Raw genomic sequence first — 4,214 nt, 5'->3', positions numbered from 1 at the left:
GTTCGTTTTATGCGAGGGAAAAAATTTTGTCAAGAAAGCTACCATAAACTGATCCCATGTGGTAATGGAATTAGTTGGCAGCACATATAGCCATTTTTTTGCTCCATCCTTGAGTGAAAAGGTAATGTATCTAAGTTTAACAGCATCAGCACTGAGCTATTGTGTTTTAATGAGGACACAAACCTCCTCAAATTCTCTCAGGAACAAATAAGTATCCTCGGAGGATAGCCCATAGAAGTGAGGTAACATAGTGATGAATTGAGTTTTAAGCACATAGTTGTTCCATGTGGTAGCTGGTAATATAGTGCAAGAAGGTTGGGCTGCCCTGGCTGGCAGAATCTATCTTTTAAAGTAGGCTTAGGTTGTTCTGCCATTCTTAAAATATATACTCTTACTAAAAGATTTGGAGAATCACGAGTCCCCACACTCATGCACTAACCACCTAAGGCAAAATTATGGTCTCTGAAAAAATAATTAATTAAAACTAAAATAGAGGGTGAAAAATTGGTCAATTGACATGATCCCTCAATAATTTAAACAATGAATCTATAGCAGTAAGGTTGTCCATAGATTGACAGCTAGGAATCCATATAGTCTTCGGATCCACCTACAATCGAATCCTGGGAATTCTGCAGTAGAGTGGAGACTACTATATGTTTATGTTTCCACTCTTGGTAAGAGCTTGAATTATTGAAATGAAAGAAAAAAAAATGAATTATTTTATGAATTTTTTTATTTTTTTTGTTAGTGTTACCAGCAGGGATCCGGGGTTTCACTCTTTTCTCTCTCTTTTTTTTTTTTCTTTTTCTTTTTTTTAGAAAAACACTTCGACAAACCTAAAGTAAGAAAAATAAAATGACTATATCTCCCCATAATTTTTTGTTTGAGTTTAAAAATATGTTACCTTAAGCGTACGGTATATTGTAGCCAATGGGTCGATCACAAGGAGATTACTCACTCTATCTTACCTACTTTAAGTATGGCGAGAGTGAATAAGGGATGGTTGATTTTAGATTATGTTCTTAAAATATGCATATGAACGAAAGAAAACAACCTACATATTCAACATCTAAATTAAACAGTTCTAAAGCCGGATTACTTTAATTAGAGAAGTAAAATAAATGCTGAAAAATAACAACTAAAAAAAATAATCTACAAATAATAAAGCTAAACTAACAAATGAAGAACTAAAATAGAAAGCAAGTAAGTAAAGAAAATTTCTCAATACATCGGCCAAATTTTCAGAAGAGGCACTACTGTAGGCATCACCTTCAATTATAACACATATGTAAATAAGAACACAAGGAAAAGGGAAGAAAAAAAAAAGCACAAAAATCCTAATTCCACTACTTGTATTTAAATAAGAATCTTAATTCTACTAATAAACTTTATCATACCTTGATTATGTGTAAGGTGAATTGAAACTTGATTGATTTAGAGTGATGGTATTGGAACAATCTTAAACTTGAAAACTCTTGATTCTCTTGAACCAATTCTTTCCTAGAACTAGAAAGTTGGAAACCTAGAACTATGGATTGGACTAATTAAGTTAATTAAACTATGAACTAAATTAACAAAGTAAACTAATAATTAAACAAACTAACAATTAAAAACTGAATTGTATTATCATTAATCACTTGAATGAAAGCTCGAAGAAACATAAGGAGAGAGAAAAGAGAACTAAGCATAAACTAGGCAAAAAAAAAAAAAAAACTAGAAAAATAAACTAAGGGGAATCATCCCTCCTAAGAGGGGGGGGGGGGAAGGGGTTTTTATAGGGCTCTGGTCTTGCCTCCTTCCTTCTACAAGTCTTCTTTAAGAAAGAAAAAAATAAAATAAAATTCAATCTTAGTAAAAATCCTCATTCTTTGAGATATTGTGTGAAGAAAGAGAGAAATTGTTTCCAAAATTAACAAATTTTATTCCTTCTCTGCAATATTAACTAATATCTTGCAATCCTGACTAAATCAGAAAGGAATCTTTGCATAGCATCTTCAAGATCTTGTGAGGTGGCAAGGAGAGAGAATAATCTTTAAGATTTTGTAGGAGAGAGGATGTGGTACTACTGAGTGGGTTCTTTTGGACAAGTTAGTTCAAGCTTGGACCAATTCTTGGTTCACTTTAAGCACTTTCTCTTATAGACTTGGAAACTGTAACAAAAATAAGAAAAACAGAAGTAGTACTATCCAAAGTGGGGCAAAATGTATACTTATATCCCTAAGATTTCACACATTATTGTGTTCATTAGTATCAATCACCAACTGTAATACCCTACTTCTTAAACCCGGTCTGATTTCGTGGTTGAACCGGTTTGACCATGCAGGAACCGAGCCAGGGGAAATTAGAGCGGGTTCCTTATGGGCTATAATGGCACGGGTGACCTTAAACACCGGCTGACCCAACAAGTCTGAGCCAGTGTCAGAAGAGACGGGAGTGCCCAAGCCGTGTACATGCACCTACCATAAGGCTATGTACGGGTAAAGCAGGTATTGTAGCCGTATTTTAAGGTATATACGTATGCTACATCTTATACCGGGGGTGGGGTTCGCACCGAGGCCCGAACCCGGTCAAAATCCCAAGTTTTGGCTCTCAGGTGGGTAGGACAGGTGGGTGCACCCACCCACCTGAGTGACCCATCCATGTGCACTATTCACTTAATTAGAATTGTATATATAGCTTTATGTTTTTCTTTTCTTTCCATTTATGTCACCCGTACGTTGGTGAGGACAGTAAAGAGGAGAGAGAAAAGAAAGGGAAGAAGAAAGGAAGAGAAGGAAGAGGAAGGAAAGAGGGATTTCAGCAGTGCCGAAGTTTGATCTTCCCATTCCGGCGCTGGGAGAGTGATCTTCAACTCTAGATTTACAGTTGGAGGTAAGCAAAGTCGAGTTCTTTGAACATTCACCATACCCAAGCTTTAAACCCTTGATTCGAGTATGGTTTCTTGAGATCTTGTAAATCCCCTTTAAAATGATGAATCTAAGGTTTAATAGATGATTTATGTGTTGATCTTGAAGGATTTGAAGAGATATTGACAAGGTGGAAGAAGCATTTTGAGTTTGAAGTGATTTGGAGGATTTGAAGTCGTTCTTGAGCGAAGAAGGTAAGATGGTTTCCCATCACTTGAATCTAACCTAGATCTAGGTTAGAACCATCCTATAGGACCTTGAAGGTGTGAAGAATGGGTGGGGAAAAACCCCATTTAAATCCCCACAGAATGGAGAAAGTTGGGAAGAAATAGGGTGTTTCCCGCCAAGACCGGTGGGTACAACCGGTGGGCCCCTACCCGCCTGTGGGCACCCACCTGAGAAGGCAGGGGGGCCTTCGGGCCCAACCGGCGGGCCCAACTGACGGGCCATACCGGCGGGCCCCTACCCGCCTGTCCTAGCAGGGGCCCCTGGCCCAACCGGTGGGTACAACCGGAGGGCCCCTACCCGTTGGTCCCAACAGGTGGGTAGGACCGGTGGGCCAGACTGCCCACCTGTCTGACCCACCCGTGTGGCCCCGAGGGTGATCCTTATGTCCGATTGGACCCAAATCGGACGTGTGACCTTCTTTTGACGTTTTAAACACGATTTCGACATCGGATTTCATTAATTTTGATCCTAAGATGGTGAAGTACTAACCCCGCTCAATTATGTTAGGTTCACCAAATCCTACCCGATTCGCACCGGATCTCACCCGCACCGAACGGGAATCCTCGTACACTACAAGTAAGTGGGGAGAGGATGTTTGGCCTTGTTTCAAGGCATTATTTGGCATTCATTTAATTATATCTAATCTAGTCATGTCATCATGAATATGCTATGTAGATTAGTCATTCGACACATTGATGTGCATATGTGCTATGTTTACTTTTCAAATGCCAATTGAATGAGATGTTTATATGTTGAATGTGGACATCATTGTGCATAATGCATTGATAGACTAGATTCCGTAGTCGGCTTGGAAACGAATGCATTGGTGGCCCATGGAATGGGACACGGAGGCACTATGCAATCGTACTATTGTCATATAGGAGCATGCGATATTAGGATTCTCACCATCCCATGCTACGACCCTTCCCAATAGGGGTTAAGGTGTTGGGTTATCATTTGGGGGGAAGCAGTGGTCGCGGTCGTCGGGTCACTATGGCGGTTAGACATAACGCCCGACGGGTCATGTAGGACAATCAGTAACCCCGGTGGTACATTCAAGAGGGCCAATCGTACTGCTTT

The sequence above is a fragment of the Macadamia integrifolia genome, chromosome 8, assembly GCF_013358625.1.
Source record: "Macadamia integrifolia cultivar HAES 741 chromosome 8, SCU_Mint_v3, whole genome shotgun sequence".
Lineage (NCBI taxonomy): Eukaryota > Viridiplantae > Streptophyta > Magnoliopsida > Proteales > Proteaceae > Macadamia > Macadamia integrifolia.
The sequence above is the reverse complement of the archived record's forward strand: the minus strand, read 5'-3'. Positions refer to the sequence as shown.